Source organism: Cupressus sempervirens, chromosome 2 (genome assembly GCF_028749045.1).
Source record: "Cupressus sempervirens isolate cs-2001-9-10 chromosome 2, ASM2874904v1, whole genome shotgun sequence".
Taxonomy (NCBI): domain Eukaryota; kingdom Viridiplantae; phylum Streptophyta; class Pinopsida; order Cupressales; family Cupressaceae; genus Cupressus; species Cupressus sempervirens.
The window spans coordinates 196,241,772-196,265,958 of record NC_143119.1 but is presented as its reverse complement, the minus strand read 5'-3'; the positions used below and the strand labels follow the sequence as shown (position 1 = coordinate 196,265,958).

The 24,187-nt window shown below is 30.9% G+C and overlaps 1 pseudogene; it reads left to right on the top strand.

Annotated features, from left to right (window-relative positions):
* The window catches only part of LOC149571751 (alpha pinene synthase, chloroplastic-like), a 61,789-nt pseudogene extending 38,256 nt beyond the window's left edge, over positions 1-23,533 (top strand).
* Positions 23,534-24,187: the final 654 nt, after the last annotated feature.

Sequence of the window (24,187 nt, the reverse complement as noted above, 5' to 3'; positions counted from 1 at the left end):
AATTTATTAAAAAAAAATATTTCAAAAGGAAAGTTATAATCTCTCTCCCTCCCTCCCCTCGCCTCCCCCTCTCTCTCTCTCTCTCTCTCTCTCTCTCTCTCTCTATATATATATATATATATATATATATATATATATATATATATATATATATATATATATATATATATATATATATATATATATATATATATATATATATATATATATATATATATATATATATATATATATATATATACATACATACATACACATATATATATATATACATATATACATACACACACACACACACACACACACACACACACACACACACACACACACACACACACACACACACACACACATATATATATTATAATACACTTTCTTAGATGTGTTACACACACACACACACATGACCTCTTATTTTGTTGTATGCCATGAATGTATTTTAAATAACTTATTATGTATATTTGCTATTTATTTTTGATAATAATAATCTATAAAATAGAAAATTTATTTCAAGTCATTAAAATCTCATTTTCAATTTAATTAACAATATATATTGGGTTGAAGAGAGATATACATTGGGTTGGAGAGGGTTTTCCCATTACTTGGTATTTTATTTTACTTGGTATGGTATTTTATCCTTAAGTCATAACCTTATATTACTAATATTCATTCCTAATTTGCATCATATTGTAATCAACTTACCCTTTTGGCAATGTCTAACCATATTAATTTCATCATTGATCCTTTTAATCTTTTCAATTAATTTATCATACTTTTTAGGGTAAATAACCAATAATTTATCCTCTATACTAAGTCGCATGTCATATGTCATGATAAATAAATAAAATTTATCTACCCCACTTTAAAATTATTTCAAAATTAATTTTAATTGTTCACATTTTCAAATGAGAGAATTATTGAAAATTTAAAGGTCCAAATATCCCCTCCTACTAATTTTGCTCCACCTACTAATTTAACCTACACCTTCTATATTCTATCCCAAACCTTCCCTTTCCATTTTAATAGTACAGTTTAGCCTCCCTTTAGAATCACATTTGTAATGCCCTTCCAAGGGATCCAAAAGAATTAACCTGAATTTTACTAAGTTTGCCAAACAATTTTTATTTTATTTTACATTAAAGATAAACCATTCACATCGAACACCTAGTAGCAGAAGCAATAACATACATACAACAAAAAACATACATAAGCATACATAATAGGTTACATTCCTTAAGGATCCCAAGATGTTGAGTGACATTTAATCTTAACGAATACTAAGTCTAACAACTACCACATCCACATGAAAGAATAATTAAAAGCCCACAGTCCATAATATACATTTGTTCTGAATGCCTCTTGGCAAATTAAATTCAAAATAGTCAATCATCCAATGTACATGTCACAGGGTATGAAAAGCTTAAAAGATTAAACATATATAAAAATAAAGATACATCATCCTCATTGAATCCATGATACAAGTGCAATAAAGTAAATGAAACAAATAACATACATGATACATCCATCCATCAATAAAATATAACTAACTAAGTGTGTGGTTCCTCCCAACCATCAATAGCATCATTAAACCAACATGGACCCTAGCCATCCCTCTGTGCATAACATCCCAACCCATCGAAGAGATCATCGGTACTATAGTAATAGGGATGTCACTCCTAAAACATGCTACAACATATGCATAAAGAAATCTAACATGCAAAGATTAAGCATAAGATGATCCTACAAATTAGATAACATCATCTATCACATGCTAATCATCAATATAAAGAAACATGTCAGTAATTTCATCCATCACAAGATATAACATCCATCATAATGATCCAAGAACATAATGAAGGTAAATGCCAACAAAGATAGTGCTAGAGGAGATAGTCTCAAGTTCCAAATAGAATATCAAATCACATAACACAAATACTCTCTAAGTCCAAGAATCCTAAACGTTCACTAACTCAAAGGTTCCAATACATAGATCAACATCTACTCCTAGAGTCACAACAAAGACATGTAGGAAACCTACTATGTAAGCAAGAAAGTGTCATCGTATGAATCATGCTAGAGTTACCCTGGTAGTCTCTTGATAGACCTTGGCCCCCTTGTGATCCCTATGCGGCCACTAGTATCCTCTCATACTGACAAGGCATACTACAGAATGTAAGTTCACAACCAAGCATTCTCTCTACTCCCATCCTAGTCTATACTAGCACTCGAGGCATGGGTGAGAACATACAATTATCTTATCAAGTTCATTTTAATCCCCATTTAGTGTAAATTTTTTCACTTATTGAATAACTTATAATGAGTTACCCTATCAGCCACTTAGGGCCCCAACCCCCATTGCAAGCCACTTCCTGACACTACAAGTAGATAACCTATCCTAGGCTCATGGAATCATAAATCACTAAATCACCTCAATTCTATACAAGTGTCTGGAAAACTACCAAAAGATAGTCCACAATAAGAACATCAAATCTCCATGAGCAACTAAAAAGCATCCATTGATAATCATGACCATAATAGTTCTCTATTAGCAACTGAAGGTATAAATGATAATCACAATATCCATCTGTCCTCATCGAGAAATTGTATAGTAGTCCAAAATAAATCTCAATATCCATATCAATGATAAATCACAACATCCATTGATTCTCAAAAAGAAACCAAAAAGGCATCTCAAAGCAAATAATACTGATCAAAGACTCCAAAATGGTCAAGTCAAAACATGTCACCACATGACAAAATCAAGAATAAATCAACACTTCACTCCCATCAAGGTGACTGGAAAGTAATCCAAGTATGATTGATCGATGACTCAAAAAATGGTTAAGTCAAGTGTCTCATACACATACATCTCAACTTCACACAAGAAGACTGATGAGCATCAATGAATAGTAAATACAACATCTCATAGAGAATACGATCACATTACCATGGTTGGGTCTTAAAAAGATCGAGATTAACATTAGCATGACATCAATTCATACAACCCTCAAGCCTCTGGTAGACATCCTATGACTGGTCAACAATCTAGTCAACCCCAAAACACAAACATCATAGAGGAGCAAGATACAAACACATGTTTGAGTTTTCTTTTGCAATCACATGGTTAAGCCAAGCATGAGGTTTTTAGATTTTGTATCAAGTATATTTCAAGTGTACAAGATTCTTCGTTTAACATTTCATGCCTGACCACTACTTTGGGTTTTTCTACAAATTAGGATCTTGCTGTTATAAGATTCCCTTCAGATGTTATGTTTGTATTTTTTTTTTTTTTTTGAAGAACTTGGTTATATTACTGTCTTTGAATTATGAGACTGATGCTGAATGTATTTTCTGTTTAGAACTATGTTATTAGTTATGAACGCGATTTAGGATTTTGTGATTTGAACTAGCATATAAATATTTGCATGTTGATTGGGTATAGATTATGTTCATTATGTTTTTAACTCAATGTAAACTGCATTTTGTGTTTGAATGCCTTGGAAAGAAAGTAAATACATTGTATGTTTAATTTGAATGTTAATCTATTGTATAAATATATTTAGAATTTGTCATTGTATTTATGTATGTGTGATTGAGAAGGGATTGAATTATTGCATTAGATTTGTTTCTGTATAGCATATAGACATATGCTATAAAGGGATTAGATTTTCCTAAATATTTATAACCTTGAGATGGTTTTGTTTTCATGACTCTTATTAACGTATTATTTAAAAGAACCACAATTTGCTTTGCATACATATATACTTGTTTTAAAAGGGTCTAACACCCTAATTTGAGGTTGGCATAAACATTTTCTATTATTGAAAGGGTTTAATATTTCTTAAAAGGCATACAACCCTAAATGGGTATCGAATGCCATGAAAGAGGAAACAAATTCATGGTGTTGAAAGCCATATATGGCGGTGGCTTTGTAACTGACTTGTGCATGGCCCTATGAAGTATCATAGTTGAATTGAATGCTTTTTTATGGAGATTAATGGCACTAAGGGTTTGGTTAGCCATTTCTTGTTGTGAGTCAGGTTATTTGAAGAATTTGGGCCGAAAATTTGGCCGCATTGCTCTATTTTGATTTACATCTATGATCTTGTTGTTGAGGTATCGACATCATGGAGGAATTGGTTGAAAGAATATTCATTTTGATGTGGCCGAGCACTGTTGAGTTTCTCACTATTAATCAGCCTTTTTCATTGCATTTGGGCTCTTCTATTGAATATCCCATCCTCTGTTTCAAGAAAGTTTGTTTGTTTTGGCATTTTGGAAGTTTGGTTTCGAGTTGAGGTTTCGGTGCTGTCAGTGAGTTGCTGAAGTGCTTCGAGTTGAACATTTACCATCTACTAATTTGCAAGTAGGGGCAATTTATTACCCTACTCTCTCTCTCTGTTTACAATTTCGTTGTGATAACAATTAGCATGTTTCAATAGTTATCAATTTTTCTCTTGTTGTGAATTTACACTCAACGATGGGTATGTGTAGAGAATGGCACTGTGTGCAATGCTTAGCTCTGTATATATCCACCTTTGAATGTGGGTTTATGGAGAAATTAAACCGAGTGTTGCTATATGTTTATATTTTCTTGGGCTTTTCCCTAAACATACATTCTTTCTCTGTGTTGAACCCGATCAGGGCTTCATGTTTGCGATAGCATGTATGCAAGTGTTCAAGATATTCTTATGGGTATTCGGCTTTGTTAGCACCGAGCTCTGAGAGAACCATATTTTAAAACTCATAGATATAAGTGGTTCGGCCACAGTCCCAAGCTTGTATTTGGTTGCAGTCTCACGACTGATTAAGGGCACAGTTACTCTGTTTCTTAATATGTAAATGATTTAAATATGGGTTATGTCATTGTTAAAAAAATAGTATGTTTGAATTCTATAACTCAGTTATTATATATTAAAATAGTAAGATAGTGAACAGTAAGGGATAGCTGAAGGTAATGACATTGTGTCAAATAGTTAATAGGAAACTCGAATTAAGTAGAAAATTTTCTCTGTGACAGCATAATTTACTATGGAAATTAAGTTTTTAATTAACTATCATTTTGTGATATTGTTTGCAACTGAATAAGGCATTATTTTATAACAAAGACATCGATAGATGATGTTGTATCACCAGGGTCATTTTGTGAATAGCGAGTGAGCATCTTATGGTTTAGGGATTTTACATCTTAATCACTTTTGGTCATTGTCATAATGTAAGTTATATTGCATATTTGTGAGTCGTATTTTAAATTGATTTTAGATATTGTATTTTAATATACTGATTTTAGTTATAACTGGGTAGTATCTTATTGTTAAACAATGGTAAAGCTACAATAGACACTTGGATATTCAGTAACATTGTAAATAACCTTTTGTTAAGCATTGGTTGCACTTGGATTTAGTTGTGTTTGATCTGCTATGAAGTGTAGGCATTTACGAATTGTTTTGAGATATGATGTTTGAAACAAAATCTTGTTTTATAAATATGTATTTCTGTTCATAAATGAAATGGAAAGTCATTTTAAGTAATGAGACAGATTATGATATATGTTAGTGATATGTCATTTAAAAGCAAGAATATCATATGTATATTGTTTTATTATCTTGGTCATTTTGAATGATACGTTTTAGTTTATTGTAATAGTAGGAATAATTAGTATAGTATTACAACTGGTAAATATCATCAAACTGATATAACAATTTAGTTATATTTACGTGATCATAATATTGGAGTATTTATTTTTGTTGTTAAAATAACCTAAGCTTACTTTCAAATTTGACAGTAAAAGATGAGGTTCTCAAAAGATGAGAATGTAATATCATGAGAAAACTGACTTGTTATTTGTTGCATGTACATTCTTAAAATATTTGTTTGATGTGTATTTTAAGGATAGCTGTAATGAACATATATTGAGGTGGCTGAATATCGATTTATCCTATTCAGTTAATTAATTCAGTGATAATTTAAAAGATGGATTAGGTGGGTTAATTACATAAAAAAGATAATTGGCCTTACCTATGATTTTAACCAGTAAGGTTAAGTACAAAGAACAAGGTAAGTCTCTATTACTCATTTCACGAGTATCATAGGGAATTCCACTATGTGTTGTCTATGAGCTTACCATATATGGATGTAGTATCTTAGCACCATAGTGATGACACCTCAGTATATATATGATTCATTTACTAGTTATTCTTAGTGCGAGTTTAATTTTTCTTTGTTAAGAAGATGGTTACTTCTTGTAGATTAATTTTAAAACTGCACTATATTACATTATGGTTTTATATATATGTTTATTTTATCATATATATGCAGGTGGACTATGCTTTTCAACTCAGTGTGTACTGAGCCCTCTTTGTGTTGTGTTGCATTTTTGTGTGTGTTTCAGGTCTTTCAAGTTGAATAACAAGTAGGTAAGGTTGACTATTGAAGTTACTTCTTGAAATGAAATTTGTTACTTCTAGAGTCCATATGTTGGACCTAGGCATCTAAGAATGATATTGTACTTCATTATTGTACTAAACTCTTTATGTATTAATATCATTATGGAAATTTATTTTGATGATATCTTCTTCTATTATGAGGTTTGCGAATTGAGAATGACCCAATCATTATTCATATTCTTGTAAACAATGATTAAATAAAAATATAAAATTTCTATGGTTCATTATGCTTGTTCATGGTTTCATATTTATTTATTTTGTTTTGGTAGCATTACATTTGGTATCAAAGCATGGTTAGAATAACTAGGATTCTTGGGTTATAGGGTTTTTCTTGTCTTTGATGTGTTATTAACAGTTAATTGTTTTTAGGTTGTTATCATGCCTCCCATCACTAGAAGAGCTCATGGAAGTGGCATTCCTGAGGATAACCTTGCTAGCAGAGGTAGAGGTAGGGGTAGGGGCCGTGGTAGAGTTCCTAGGCACCAGAGAATTGTTAAGGATGAACAGTTTGATTAGAATGCTGGGGTTGGAAACAACCAGAATAATCAGGAAGATCATGCTATGGTACTTCAATGGATACTAGAATGTCTCAATAATATTGAGACTAAGAACCAGATTCCTAGTGCAAAAGCGAATGTTAGGATACCTCTTGTGCAGGCTATTAACCTTCCTGTAGAGGATGATCCAGTGGCTAGAGCTTAGATCAAGGATCTTTCCAAGGTAAAAGGACTGTTATTTTATGGTATAGAATAGGGTACAATAGCATAAGTTTGGCTACTGAATATTGAGTGATGCTTTATCTTACACCGTTACTTGAGTAACGTGAAAGTAAGATGGACGGTTATGCATTTAAGGGGATTTAGTTACTTGTGGTGGGAACAGAAGTTGGAGAAGCTTGGAATTGATATCTCTTTAGTTACTTGGGAGCTCTTTGTAGAGCATTTCAAGGAGAGGTTAATGTCAATATATTGGCGTTAGGCCCGTGCAGAGGAGTTCTTTCAGATTATGTAGTCTGGCTCTACAGTGGAAGCTTATGAATGTCGGTTCCATGAGCTTAAAATTTTTTTTTGCCTGGGCAAAAAATGATAAGGCCATGATACAAAATTTCATCAAGGGGCTTATGCCCAAGATCGAGGAGGAAGTGAGAACTTTTAGACTTGTGACTATGTAGAAGCTTCAGAGTGAGCAAAGCTGATTGAGATGAAGTCTGGCTATCATGGGACTTCATACAAAACCAACATGGATCTACCTACCCTGAATGGCAGTAAGAATCAAAATACTCCTCAAAATAATTCAAAATTAGGTTTTTCAGTTGGGAAATTCAAGAAGAGGAAGTTTGATAAGAACTCCAAGGGTTCAGAATGACCTAGACCATCTCAACCACCTCAGAGTGTGCAGAGTAATAAACCATTTCCTAGTCTTTCTAGTCAGAACTTGGGTTTTAGGAAATCTGTTGAGTGTTATCATTATGGTCAGATGGGTCATTACCAGTCTCAGTGCCCTAACTAGTACAAGCTGAAGGTTGGACCTAAGCCAGCTAGGTCTGGAGTGATAGTTGGTGATTTTTCCAGGAAGCACCGTGTTTTTGCTACCCTGAACCAGAAGCAGGCTGAACATTAGAACATGGTTATTGAAGCTCAAGGTAATACTCAAGGTATGAAAGTATCTATCTTATTTGACTCTGGAGCTACAAACTCATTTATTTCTTCTGCTTTAGTTGCATATAGTGGAATTCCTGTGGTTAAGGAAAGGAATAAATGGCAAGTGGAGTTAGCGTCAGGTTCTAGGGTGAACACTGATATTGTTGCTCCTGATTATAAGATTCAAATGAAACTTTTTTCTACTTTAGTGAACCTTAGGGTTATACCTTTAGGATCATATGAAATAGTTTTGGGAATGGATTGGTTAGAACAACATCAACCTGTTATGGATTGCAAGGATAAGACAATTTCTTGTTTGGATGATGTTGGATCAGTTAGGGTTATTGTTAGAATCAAGAGACCCATCTCTTTGCGGACAATTTCAGCCAAACAATTGGCAAGGTGTGCTCGAAAAGACTGTAGTTTGTTTTCCATATCAGTAAACAACTTAGATGATTCCATGGTTAAAGGTTTTTCTCTCGATCATCCAGTCTTGTAGAGTTTTTCGAATATTTTTGTTGAGGAGATTCTTGGAATACCTCCAAGAAAAGAAATTGATTTTTGAATCGATTTAGTACTAGGAATGGAACCAATTTCCAAGACTCCATATAGAATGATAGCTCAAGAGCTAGTTGAACTTAAATTTTAGTTGGACGAGCTTTTGGAGAAAGGTTTAATTTTTCCTAGTGTATCACCTTGGGGTGCTCCAGTAATCTTTGTCAAGAAGAAAGATGGCTCCTTGAGACTTTGCATAGACTATAAACAGTTAAATAAGGTCACTGTTAAGAATATGTATCCTTTGCCTAGAATTGATGACTTATTTGATCAAGTCAAGGGTGCCCATGTCTTTTTGAAGATTGATTTGAACTTCAGGTATCATCAACTTAGAATCTAGGAAGCTGATATTCATAAGACAACTTTTCACACCAGGTATGGGCACTACAAATTCATAGTAGTACCTTTTGGGTTAAAAAATGCACCTTCTGTCTCTATGACCCTAATGAATGGTGTGCTTAGAACTTTTCTAGATAAGTTCATAGTGGTATTTCTGGATGATATTTTGGTGTATTCTAACACTGTTGAGGAGCATGACTAGCATTTAGAACAAGTTTTGGAATGCCTTCGTAGGAACAAACTATATGCCAATCTTATGAAGTGCGAATTCTTCAAATCAAAGATTTGTTACTTAGGTCATATCATTTTAGGGGATGAAATTTTTGTAGATCCATCCAAAATTTGGGCTATTGTAGATTGGCCAGCACCTGTGAATGTGTTTGAGGTTTGAAGTTTCATGGGCTTAGCAAGCTATTACCATAGATTTGTGTCAAACTTTTCTAGAATAGTGCATCTTATCACATCTCTTCAAAGAAAATGGAAGAAATTTGTGTGGACAGAGGAATGCAAGGCAACATTTCAGGAACTTAAGGAATGTTTGACTAGTGCACTAGTTCTGGCAATCCCTGATTTAGCTAAGGAGTTCATGGTTTGCACTGATGCATCTTTGGATGGCATAGGGGTAGTGTTGATGCAAGAAGGATGTGTTATAGCTTATGAGTCTAGAAAGCTAAAGAGTCATGAGGTGAATTACCCTACTCATGATCTCAAAATGGCAGCGATCATGCATGCTTTAACCAAGTGGTGGCATTTTCTTTTGGGTCAACGATTTGAGTTACATACTGATCACCGAAGCCTTCAGTATCCTTTCACACAACCAGACCTCAAAGTGAGATAGTGAAGATGGATGGAGTTTTTGTGTGAATATGACTTCGAGATTAGTTATGTGCAAGGGAAGGAGAATGTTGTTGCTGATGCACTTAGCATAAGGCAACATGAATTATCTTCTTTGATCCTAACAGTGGATCTTAAGGATAAGATTTTATAGAACCTTTCCATAGATCATTGGTTTTAGGATGTTAAAGCTATTATTGATAGTGGCAGCATCTTGGAAGGGCATTTTGAGGGGTATTCAATAAATTCTGAAGGTTTACTGTTGTTTAGAGGGAGTGTGTACATTCCTGAGTTGGGTGATTTGAGAAATCTAGTTTTGTTGGAAGCCCACAAAGCACTGTATTTAGCTCATCTAGGTGTCAAGAAGATGCATGCTGACCTTAAGCAGCATTATTATTGGCCTAGAATGAAGAGAGACATAACAGATTTTGTGGCTTGATGCTTGGAATGTCAGCAAGTTAAGGTTGAACATCAGCACCCTATGGGATTATTGTAGCCACATAATATTCCAAAATGGAAATGGGACATCATTTCTATAGATTTTATTACTGGATTACCTATTACAACTCATAGGCATGACGCTATTATGGTGGTAGTGGACCATTTTTCTAAGGTTGCCCACTTTATTCCTATTAGATCGTCCTATAATTTAGCAACGGTTGCCAATATATATATGGAGCAAGTAGTTGAGTTACATGTTATTCCTAAAAAGATTATTTATGATAGGGATCCAGTTTTACTTCTTCTCTTTGGAGATCCATGCAGCGAGAGTTAGGTAGTCAGCTGAATTTCAATTTAGCTTATCACCCAGAGATAGACGGACAAACTGAACGTGTCAACCAGATTCTGGAAGGCATGCTTAGAATGTATGTAATGTATAGACAGAATAAATGGGAGGAGTATCTACACTTGGTTGAATTCACTTATAATAATGGATATCATAGTTCCATAGGTATGGCACTCTTTCAAGCATTGTATAGTAGACCTTGTAGGACACCTTTTAGTTGGGATAATTTGGAAGATAGGACTCTTTTAGGACCTGATATCTTGCAAGATTTGGAGCAGCAAGTTAAGAGAATTAGAGAGCACCTTATTACTCCTCAAGATAGACAGAAGAAATATGTTGATAAGCATAGAATTGACCATCAATTTTTGGTACGTGATAAAGTGTTTCTCTGGGTAAGACAACGTAAGAGTCCAATTCGTTATGGAAAGGGATCCAAGTTAACACCATGATTTGTGGGTCCGTTTAAAATTTTGGAATGGATTGGACCTGTTGCCTATAAACTTGCCTTGCCACCAAGTCTTTCTCGCATTCATAATGTATTTCATGTTTTTGTTTTATGTAAGTATATACCTAATATTGCTCACATGTTTGATTGGAAAAATTTGCAGATTATGGATGGTCAAATCATGCTGGAACCAGTGTAGATCACACAAAGTAGAACTATGAGTTTAAGAGGGAGGGAAATAAGGCAGGTAAAGGTCCTATGGGACCCCAATGATGAAACATCTACTGCCTGGGAGGACACTGAAATGATGAGAGCAGCTCATCCGTTCTTGTTTACTGACTTCAAGGAGAAAGTCGAATCCTAGTGGGGGAGGGTGTCATGCCTGACCACTACTTCAAGTTTATCTTCAAATTAGGACCTTGCTATTATAAGATTCCCTTCAGATGTTATGTTTGTATTTTTTAATTTTTTTTTGAAGAACTTGGTTATATTACTATCTTTGAATTATCAGACTGATGTTGAACATATTTTTTGTATAGAACTATGTTATTAGTTATGAATGTGATTTAGGATTTTTTGATTTGAACTAGCATATAAATATTTACATGTTGATTGGGTATTGATTATGTTCATTATATTTTAACTCAATGTAAATTTCATTCTGTGTTTGAATGCCTTGGAAAGAAAGTAAATACATTGTATGTTTAATTTGAATGTTAATCTGCTATATAAATATATTTAGAATTTGTCATTGTATTTATGTATGTGCGACTGAGAAGGGATTGAATTATTACATTAGATTTGTTTCAGTATAGCATATAGACATATGTTTTAAAGGGATTAGATTTTCCTAAATATTTATAACCTTGAGATGGTTTTGTTTTCATGACTCTTATTAACTTATTATTTAAAAGAATCGTAGTTTTCTTTGCATACATATATACTTGTTTTAAAAGGGTCTAACATCCTAAGTTGAGGTTGGCATAAATATTTTCTATTATTAAAATGGTTTAATATTTCTTAAAAGACATACAACCCTAAATGGGTACCGAACTCCGTGAAAGAGGAAACAAATTCATGGTGTTGAAAGCCATATATGACGATGGCTTTGTAACTGACTTGTGCATGGCCCTATGAAGTATAGCAATCTAATTGAATGCTTGTTTATGAGGATTAATGGAATTAAGGGTTTGGTTAGCCATTTCTTGCTATGAGTCAGGTTATTTGCAGAATTTGGGCCAGAAACTTGGCCGCATTACTTTGTTTTGATTTACATCTGTGATCTTGTTGCTGAGGTATCGGCATCATGGAGGAATTGGTTGAAAGAACATTCATTGTTATGTGGCTAAGCACTGTTGAGTTTCTCACTATCAATCAGCCAATTTCATTACATTCGGGCTCTTCTGTTGAATACTCCATCCTCTATTTCAAGAAAGTTTGTTTGTTTTGGCATTTTGGAAGTGTGGTTTTGAGTTAGGGTTTCGACGCTATCGGTGAGTTTCTGAAGTGCTTCGAATTTAACATTTACCATCTACTAATTTGGAAGAAGGGGCAATTTCGTACCCTAATCTCTCTTTTTTTACAATTTTGTTGTGATAACAATTAGCATGTTTCAATAGTTATCAATTTTTCTCTTGTTGTGAATTTACACTCAAGGATGGGTATGTGTAGAGCATGGTACTATGTGCAATTCTTAGCTCTGTATATATCCACCTTTGAATGTGGAGTTATGGATAAATTAAATTGGGTGTTGCTATATGTTTATATTTTCTTGGGCTTTGCCCTAAACATACATTCTTTCTCTGTGTTGAACTCGGTCCGAGCTTCATGTCTGCGACAACATGTATGCAAGTGTTTACGATATGCTTATGGGTATTCAGCTTTTTTATTGCTAAGCTCTGAGAGAACCGTATTTTAAAACTCATAGATATGAGTGGTTCGACCATAGTCTCAAGCTTGTATTTGGTTACAATCTCACAACTGATTAAGGGCACAGTTACTCTATTTCTTAATATATAAATGATTTAAATATGGGTTATGTCATTGTTTAAAAAATAGTATGTTTGTATTCTATAACTCGGTTATTGTATATTAAAATAGTAAGATAGTGAATAGTAAGGGATAGCTGAAGGTAATGACATTGTGTCAAATAGTTAATAGGAAACTCAAATTAAGTAGAAAATTTTCTCTATGACAGCATAATTTACAATGGAAATTGAGTTTTTAATTAATTGTCATTTTGTGATATTGTTTGCAACTGAATAAGGCATTATTTTATAACAAAGACATCGACAGATGTTGTATCACCAGGGTCATTTTGTGAACAGCTAGTGAGCATCTTATAGTTTAGGGATTTTACATCTTAATCACTTTTGGTCATTGTCATAATGTAAGTTATACTGCATATTTGTGAGTCGTATTTTAAATTGCTTTCAAATATTGTATTTTAATATATTGATTTTAGTTATAACTGGGTGGTATCTTATTGTTAAACAATGGTAAAACTACAATAGACACTTGGATATTTAGTAACATTGTAAATAATCTTTTGTTAAGCATTGGCTGGACTTGGATTCAGTTATGTTTGATTATCTATGAAGTGTCTTAATAGCATTTATGGATTGTTTTGAGATATGATGTTTGAAACATAATCTTGTTTTATAAAGATGTATTTCTATTCATAAATGAAATGTAAAGTCATTTTAAGTAATGAGACAGATTATGATATATGTTAGTGATATGTCATTTAAAAGCAATAATATCATATGTATATTGTTTTATTATCTTGGTCATTTTGAATGATAAGTTTTAGTTTATTGTAATAGTAGGAATAAGTAGTATAGTATTACAACTGGTAAATATCATTAAACTAATATAACAATTTAGTTATATTTACGAGATCATAATATTGTAGTATTTATTTCTGTTGTTAAAATAACCTAAGCTTACTTTCAAATTTGACAATAAAAGATGAGATTTTCAAAAGATGAGAATGTAATATCATGAGAAAACTAACTTGTTATTCGTTGCATGTACATTCTTAAAATATTTGTTTGATGTGTATTTTAAGGATAGCTATAATGAACGTATATCGAGGTGGCTGAATATCAATTTATCATATTCAGTTAATTAATTCAGTGATAATTTTAAAGATGAATTGGGTGGGTTAATTACATACAAAAGATAATTAGCCTTACCTATGACTTTAACTAGTAAGGTTAAGTACGAAGAACAAGGCAAGTCTCTATTACTCATTTCACAAGTATCGTAGGGAATTCCACTATTTGTTGTCTATGAGCTTACCATATACGGATGCAGTATCTTAGCACCATAGTGATGACACCTCAGTATATATATGATTCATTTACTAGTTATTCTTAGTACAAGTTTAATTTTTCTTTATTAAGAAGATGGTTACTTCTTGCATATTAATTTTAAAACTACACTATGTTATTTGGTTCAGATATCTGCATTATGGTTTTATATATATGTTTATTCTAACATATATATGCAGGTGGACTACGCTTTTCAACTCAGTGTGTACTGAGTCCTCTTTGTGTTGTGTTGCATTTTTGTGTGTGTTTTAGGTCTTTCAAGTTGAATAACAAGTAGCTAAGGTTGATTGTTGAAGTTACTTCTTGAAACATAATTTGTTACTTATAGAGTCCATATGTTGGACCTAGGCATCTAAGAATGATATTGTACTTCATTATTGTACTGAACTCTTTATGTATTAATATCATTATGGAAATTTATTTTGATGATATCTTCTTCTTTTATGAGGTTTACGAATTGAGAATGACTCAATCATTTTTCATATTCTTGTAAAAGATGATTAAATAAATAAAAAATTAATTCTATGGTTCATTATGCTTGTTCATGGTTTCATATTTATTTATTTTATTTTGGTAGCATTACAAAACCCCAAGTCAACATAGAATTATCCCTCTATTATTTAAAAACCATTTTCTAAAATAATCAAAACATAATTGCTTACTTATCTAAATCATTAAACTAGTTCCCATTGACTTCTAATAAAATCATTTTACTAAAATCAATGTTACTAATAACTAATAAAAACTCCCTTAGTTCTAAGAAGTGTCTCCAATTTATATTAAATCAATTTACTAAGAATAATCAGAGGATAAACAATTATCATAATAATAATGAATTTTCTTCCATTAAATACAACTCTGATTTTATTATAGTCATTATCATCATTTTTAAGGTAAATTCAAATTCCACTAAATATACTCGTATATTAACAAATCTTAATTAAGCTTTTTAGAAGTTTGTAATTCTAACTTGGAAATAAATTTTCTAGTTACCTATTAATCATTCATAACTCCCATTGCCAATTTAAAGTGTATTTTAGGTAAAGGGATACTTAGTTCACCCCACAAGTAAATCCTATTCTTATTTTAAACGGTGGGTGCAATTACCCATAATCAATTTGAATATAAATCAAAGGTAATTGCTTATTCAAATCAATAGAGTAATACCTTTCAATTCTCAAATAATTAATTTACAATTTCATTCAAATTAAACCCCATTGCATAACTTAATTATTAATTAATAAAAATTAATTAAATTTTACATGACTATATTAATAACTCAATGAATACCAATCAATATCCAACAATAATTAAAAATCAACTATATTCTGTGCTATAAGGATAACTATGAATCACTAAAATAATGACTCAATATCATTATCTAATGATTAGTTCAACATTTCACCTCCTAACTCCCAATATTATTTAATCTAATTAAAATTATCATATTAATTAAATTAATATAATTTATCAATCCTTATTCTTCATCTATTAATTATTCATTGATTAAATTTTTACCAACATTAATAATTAATAATTTCACTTAAAAATCCCAACTTATTAATATTGATAGTTAATTATTTAAACCAAATACAACTTAAATTTGATTTTAATAAACTAACAACTAACAATTAAATAACATATGATATTTATTAAATATCATATATTATTATAACTATATCCATTATCAACTAAAACCTAAAACTTTATAACAATATTAAATCTTACCAAACGACCATACTAAAAAAATATTTTAAAATGAATTGCAACTGAGCAATTTAAAAATTGTGCATAGGTTGTATTAAGCTATGCTTATGAGTAAAGGGGTTGTGTGGCAGTCATATGGAACAGTCCATGGTCTTCCTTGGCCTTTATTTTTTTTAAGTGCTAGCTAAGCTCTATTTAAGCTTTGTTTTGGATGAATAGAATCTTCAGACTTGATGTAAAAGAACCTCCTAGGCTATTTAATTCACTTGATGTCAAACCACTAGAGGAGTATAGTGAGAGCCCATACTAAGCATGAGAATCCAGGGTTCGAGGTTGTATAAAACTAATTATTTTAAACATTGTTATTATAATACATTATATTTTAAATATCATAACAGATATTAAAATTAATTAATAACCATATATACATATGATTAATTAAAAACATAAAATTAAAACTTTACAATATAAAAAGGGAGGCATTTTTAAAAAAATTGAGCAATTATAAATCGTTGGACGACTTATTAAAGGTCATGCTGCTATTAAAGTAGATCATGTGGCCTCTGTTATCGCAGGCCTGTTGTCACAGGTACCTGCACAACAGACGACTTTCGATGCCAACAGGAGAGAGAGGGGGATGTGGGCATGTCCCACGCTCCCTATTAAAATATTATATTTTTTTTATAATTTAATTTTTATAAACAACATTTTTACATTATGCATTCTTTTCCAAACAAGATATATTTTATTATTATTTTTTTTAAATTTAATTTTAGTAATATTTTACCAAAATGTTATCTCAACCATTTACACACACACACACACACATATGTATATATATGTATATGTATGTATGTATGTATGTATGTATGTTATGTGATTTGATATCCTATTTGGAACTTGAGACTATCTCCTCCAACGCTATCTTTGTTGACATTTACCTTCATTATGTTCTTGCATCATTATGATGGATGTTATATCTTGTGATGGATGAAATTACTAACATGTTTCTTTATATTGATGGTTAGCATGTGATAGATGATGTTATCTAATTTGTAGGATCATCTAATGCTTAATCTTTGCATGTTAGATTTCTTTATGCATATGTTGTAACATATTTTAGGAGTGACATCCCTATCACTATAGTACCAATGATCTCTTTGGTGGCTTGGGATGTTACGCGTGGAGGGATGGCTAGGGCCCATGATGGTCTAATGATGCTATTGACGGTTGGGAGGAACCGCGCACTTAGTTAGTTATGTTTTATTGATGGATGGATGTATCATGTATGTTATTGGTTTCATTTACTTTATTGCACTTGTATCATGGATTCAATGAGGATGATGTATCTTTATTTTTATATATTTTTAATCTTTTAAGCTTTTCATACCCTGTGACATGTACAGTGGATGATTTAGTAATCTAAATTTAATTTGCCAAGGGGCATTCAGAACAAATGTATATTATAGATTGTGGGCTTTTAATTATTCTTTTAGGTGGATGTGGTAGTTGTTAGACTCGGTATTCATTAAGATTAAATGTGACTCAACATCTTGGGATCCTTAAGGAATGTAACATGTTATGTATGCTTATGTATGCTTTTAGTTGTATGTATGTTATTGCTTCTATTACTAGGTGTTCGATGTGAATGGTTTATCTTTCATGTAAAAAAAAAAATTGTTTGGCAAACTTAGTAAAATTTAGATTAATTCTTTTGGATCCCTTGGCGGGGTGTTACATTTGGTATTAGAGCCTGAGTTTCTACATTGGGAGCTCTTGGTATATTGGAATGCCACTAGTGTTAACTAGTTGAACAAAAATGAAAACTTTGAACTATCATGTGTATCTCTCTCAAATTAAAACTTGAAACTAGGTGAATTGAAATAGAACTCAAACTATTACTTGCATATTTTTCATACTTCAACACTTATGTTTCAAACCTAAAATTATATTGAAAACCTAAACATGGGCAAAACTAAAAATTGAAACTTATTCTATTTTCAAAACATGTATCTTTCATCTATGCTTTAAGGTAGTATGCCTCTGATTTTATTTTTTAGTATTATGTTGATCCTTTGTTTGGAGTGTTTAGGGAATCTATTTCAACATTTGTTATAAGAATGAATGTTGGATTAATGTGGTTTTCGGTTTACTATCAAACCAAAATCATATTGCTTTAAGTGTGTTGTAGTGTCATTAGTGGAATCATATTCCCCTATAGGAGGGAAAGGGTTCAATGCGACACGCATAGTGGGTTCTTCAATGTTATCATTCATGTAGGCTTCTAGGAGTAAGCCTAATTCTAGGGGGGGTGGATGTAGTGCCTACCCTAGTTTGCATTTTACTATTGTTGCCAAACTCTTTCTTGGTGAATTTTCTATTAATTAAGCCTAATTAAAAGATTTAATTAATGTTTTAATTTAATGGAAAATTAATATGATATTTAAATATTTATTTTATTTAATTAATTGGGAAATTAATTAAATAAAAGAATTAAATTTGAAGATAAAAGTTATAAGTTTAGATTTGGAATGTGATAATATTTATTTAATTTAATAATAATATATTTAGAGTTCATTTTTAAATAAATGCTAAATAATATTATTATTATTTAAGTAAATAAATATTTTATCAATTAAGTATCGAAAATAAATTTAAAAGTGGAAAAGATATTAAAATTATTAAAAGATTTTAGATCGCATGATGCATGCATGTGATTAAAATATATTAAGATAAAATAACTAGATTTAATAAAGTGAGTGCATGAGATTTAAAATTAATAAATTAATGTGCATTATTTTAATACTTATTCACATAGGAGTATGCAAACTCTTGTGAATTGTCATGTTGACAACACAGGAGTTTGCACTCTAATTATGCACCTATTGTCTACACTTAGGAGTCAGCATATTATTTGAGCACATGGTGTCTACAACATCATAGACACCTCATCATGTTTATCTTCCTATCATGAAAGTTATGTTCTTAGTTGTCATGCTTATCTCCTAGTTCTTTCTAGACACATTCTAGATGCATCTTAGATGCCTTTATATACAGGCTCTCCTAGTGTGTGTGGGAAGCTCATATGCTTCTACAAGTAGTCCTAGTCTCTTGGGGGGGGTTCAGTTCTTGGAAGAATTATGAATGTTGTAGAAGGAAGGAATTTTCAAAAAGGAGATGGTTCTGAGAACAATTTTTTACGGTGTAGAAAATTAGCATCAGTGTCCAGGTAGGCACTCGTGATTATTTTTCATATTCCATTACACTCTCTCTCTCTTCCTGTTTTCATCATATCTGCTAGATGACGACTTGGATAAATCTTGTGATGAATGTTTATATTGTGGAAATTTGGGTATGCATGTTGATTCTTTCTTTGTGCAAAGAAATCAAGAAAAAAACCCAATTAGAAAACCCTTGTTCCATTGATGAAAGAAATTAGTTTTTAAATTAGGTTTGGGTTTCAATTAAAATGAAATTAAGAGATTAGATTCGGGAAGGGTTCAAGTTTTAAAAGGAAAATTTTATTTAGGAATTCAAATGTTAATTAAATTTTCTTATGAAGTAATTTTAAAGAAAATTCTAAATTGTGAAATTGGAATGGTTGATAGTAGTTTGTATGTATGTATGTAAGTATGTATGTATATGTATATATTAAAACACACACACACACACACATATATACATATATATATATATATGTGTGTGTGTATATATATATATGTATATATATGTATATATATATATACACATATGTATATATATACATATTTATATATATACATATATATACATTTATATATATATATATACATATATATATATATACATACATATATATATATACATATATATATATACATACATATATATATATATACATACATATATATATATACATACATATATATATATATACATACATATATATACATACATACATACATACATACATACATACATACATACATACATACATACATACATATATATATATATATATATATATATATATATATATATATATATATATTTGTAAAGGGTTGAGATATCATTTTGGTAAAATATTAATAAAATTAAATTTTCAAAAAATAGTAATAAAAATATATCTTATTTGGAAAAAAATGCTTAGTGTAAAAATGTTGTTTATAAAAATTAAATTATAAAAAAAATATAATATTTTAATAGGGAGGGTGGGACATGCCCACACCACCCTCTCTTTCCTGTTGGCACTGGCAACCATCTGCTATGCAGGTACCTGCGACATCAGAGGCCGCACAGCCTACTTTAACAGCAGCACAACCTTTAATATGCCGTCCAACAATTTATAATCGCTCAATTTTTTTAAAAATGCCTCCCTTTTTATATTGTAAAGTTTTAATTTCATGTTTTTAATTAGTCATATGTATATATGGTTATTAATTAATTTTAATATATGTTATGATATTTAAAATATAATGTATTATAATAACAATGTTTAAAATAATTAGTTTTATACAACCTGGAGCCCTAGATTCTCATGCTCAGAATGGGCTCTCACTGTACTCCTCTTGTGGTTTGACATCAAGTGAATTAAATAGCTTGGGAGGTTCTTTTACATCGAGTCTGAAGATTCTATTCATCCAAAATAAAGCTTAAATAGAGCTCAGCTAGCACTTACAAAAAATAAAGGCCAAGGAAGACCATGGACTGTTCCATATGACTGCCACATGACCCCTTTACTCATGAGCATAGCTTAATACAACCTATGCACAATTTTTAAATTGCTCAGTTGCAATTCATTTTAAAATATTTTTTTAGTATGGTCGTTTGGTAAGATTTAATATTGTTATAAAGTTTTAGGTTTTAGTTGATAATGGATATAGTTATAATAATATATGATAGGAAAACTATTTGATAGGAAAACTCCATTCCAATTTCACAATTTAGAATTTTCTTTAAAACTATTTGATAGGAAAACTCAATCAACATTTGAATTCCTAAATAAAATTTTCCTTTTAAAACTTGAACCCTTCCTAAATCTAATCTCTCCATTTCATTTTAATTGAAACCCAAACCTGATTTAAAAATTAATTTCTTTCATCAATGGAACAAGGGTTTTCTAATTGGTTTTTTTCTTGATTTCTTCACACAAAGAAAGAATCAACATGCATACCCAAATTTCCACAATATAAAGATTCATCACAAGATTTATCTAGGCAATCATCTAGTAGACATGATGAAGACAGGAAGAGAGAGAGCGTAATGGAATATGTGAAATAATCACGAGTGCCTACCTAGACACTGATGCTAATTTGCTACACCTTAGAAAATTGTAGAGAAGCTCCTCCTCTTAGAACCATCTCCTTTCTGAAAATTCCTTTGTTATCCAACATTCGCAATTCCTCCAAGAACCCCCCCCTGCCAAGTGAGTAGGAGTACTTGTAGAAGCATATGAGGGTGTAGAAGCATATGAGCTTCCCATACAGACTAGGAGAGCCTATATATAAAGGCCTCTAAGATGCATCTAGAATGTGTCTAGAAAGAACTAGGAGATAAGGATGACAACTAAGCACATAACTTCCACGATAGGAAGATAAACATGATGAGGTGTCTAGGATGTTGTAGACACCATGTGCTCAAACAATATGCTAACTCCTAAGTGTAGACAACACATGCATAATTAGAGTGCAAACACATGTGTTGTCAACATGAGAACTCACAAGAGTTCGCATACTCCTATGTGAATAAGTATTAAAATAATGTACATTAATTTACTTAATATTAATTTTAAATCTCATGCACTCACTTTATTAAATCCACTTGTTTTATCTTAATATATTTTAATCACATGCATGCATCATGCGATGTAAAATCTTTTATTAATTGTAATATATCTTTTCCACTTTTAAATTTATTTCCGAAACTTAATTGATAAAATATTTATTTACTTAAATAATAATAATATTATTTAGCATTTATTTAAAAATGAACTCTAAATATATTATTATTAAATAAAATAAATATTATCGCATTTCAAATCTAAACTTATAACTTTTATCTTCAAATTTAATTCTTTTATTTAATTAATTTCCCAATTAATTAAATAAAATAAATATTAAAATATCATATTAATTTTCCATTAAATTAAACTATTAATTAAATCTTTTAATTATGCTTAATTAATAGAAAATTCACTGATAAAGAGTTTGGCAACAATAGCAAAATGCAAACTAGGGCAGGCACTACAACATTTCTCTTTATGCGTTGACTTTTATAAAAAAATCTCATAAATATAACAATTTCCAATTACAATATGAGACTTTCCAAATTGAAACTCTTCCAATTATTATAGCTTTGTCATTTACCAAAATTTAGTTCTCATGCAATCTTGACCATTGATTGAGTTCGATCTCATCCATTAATTTTGAGTTCCAGATTTGAAATTTTTTCCCCCATTGCTCTTATTTATCAAACCACAAACTTTTCAAAATATTTTCATTATTGTTAAAAAATTTCTTTCATTTGTAGATTTACTTTGTCAAATGTAAGAAACAAACCATCAATCTGAAAAGAAATAATGTACATTAAAGTCTAATTGAGAGAGTTTTTTGCTTATTTATTTTATATTCCATACACTTTATCTCAACTGTTCTAATGGTTTGATTAATATTTAGGTTGCAAAAAAAAACTTATTTCCCTTTTCCTAGTTGAATGTTTTTTAATAGAATTCTCTAGTAATTTATTTACTTCAAATTATTAATGTTGACTTGGAATATTGCTTTTGTACAGTGGGAAACTTGTATAGATTCTTTCATGCAAGAGGCAACTTGGCTTGCAACAGGGTATACACCATCTTTAGAGGAATATTTAGAGAATGAAAAAGTAAGCTCTAGATCTCGTGTTGTAACCTTGCAACCTATACTATCATTATATGTGCCCATCTATGATGATATTATAAAAGAAATTGATTATCCATCAAAGTTCAATGACCTTTTATGCTTGGCCCTCAGACTAAGAAATGATACAAATACTTTCAAGGTATGCATATAAATTTACAGAATTCAACAAACTTTTTAAAAATATTGTATTTATTCATTCATATAATTAATTGATTTTATTTAAAAGTGATTATTTTGAAATTTGACAAAAGTATAATGGTTTTAATGAAGGTTGAGGCAAATTGTGGAGAAGCAGCATCGTTTGTGACATGTTATTTGAAAGATAATCCTAGATCTACTAAGGAGGAAGCATTAGAATATCTCAATTCTTTGATTGATGAAAAATTCAAAGAATTAAATTGGGAATATTTAAAGCCTGATAATATCCCAAGAATAAGCAAAGATCATGGATATGCAATATCAAAAGGCATCCAACTTCTCTACAAAGAAATAGATGGAATTAGTGCTTCAAGCATTGAGACAAAAACTCCTATCACCAAAACCATGTTTGAACCAATACCTATGTGACATTTTAAATAGATTATATATACATTGTCAAGAATGAATTAGTTTCCTTTTATGAATCTAAAACAATGCTCAAGTAGTTTACTAATTCTTTCTAGATGAGGATTATACACACTTTAACAAAGTAATACTTTTCTTTCAAAAATATATTGTGTGTGTGATTTTGATGGGAATGCTTTAAATATTATTTTTTATCCCATGATTACTGTTATCACTTGAAATTTATATCCTTATAAAATTGAACAAAACTTGATATTTCAATGTAACATGGAAGTGCTCCTAAGTTGTGGGAAACTTAAGGTTTGGAGTGAATATCTAGATATGGTTGACTGCTAGTTTCTTAACACACTAAACTACTAATTTCTCGAGAAGAGGAATAATGAAACTGAGAATAAAAGAACTGTAACTAGGACTAAAACTAAAACATGAAAACTTAAAGCTTTAAATTGCACTAACTGAAGTGATTACCAACTTAAGCAGAAAATAAATACTTTCACCAATGAATAACCAACTTACTAAAAATTCACCCATGCATAAATATTTCACTAACTAGTTACAAGTTACAATCACTAGGAAGAGAACCATAAATATTCATAAAATAGGTTCTTGTGCACTTAAATAACATGGTTAACAACCCACATACTAACAAACCACTTA